Source organism: Etheostoma spectabile, chromosome 20, assembly GCF_008692095.1.
Source record: "Etheostoma spectabile isolate EspeVRDwgs_2016 chromosome 20, UIUC_Espe_1.0, whole genome shotgun sequence".
Lineage (NCBI taxonomy): Eukaryota > Metazoa > Chordata > Actinopteri > Perciformes > Percidae > Etheostoma > Etheostoma spectabile.
Window position 1 is genome coordinate 8348788 of NC_045752.1, and position 549 is coordinate 8349336.

A 549-nucleotide genomic window follows, 5' to 3' on the forward strand; every position below is an offset into this window, starting at 1 on the left:
GCTTCTCGAAACTTTGCTTTCCTGTTCATTATCTCAATTGCGTTGTAGCGCTCATCTTGTAATCCTGAGCTCTTCTATTCACACTGAAACTCAGTTGAAAAGACCCCAGGAATAACAAATGACAGATTTCTATGTTTACATATTTATTAGTATCTTTAATGCACGTATGAAGCCTGTTAAAAAAATTTCAAAGATGTGGATTAATTCCATGAACATAATCAGTAAAGAAAATAAACCACATCTTTATTTAATCAGTGTCTCATCATGGTACTATGTCCAACCAAGGGTGAGAGGTTGTGACACATACAACAATATCTAACATTTCAAGGGATACTCTGCTGATTTTAATCCAGCTCTGTGTCATCTTTGTGTGGGAAGTTTATGCAGATCAACAGTGTTTGGCTTGCCTCCATGGTGTGAGTGCATGGAGCAGGGAGCAGCCAGGGTCTGCCGAGATCCAGCAGGGTTCAGCTGATGCGTTTGGTGTCATCTGTCAGATCTCGGCAGATCTCCACTGCTCTACTCAGCTGGAAGCTATGGCACTATGGC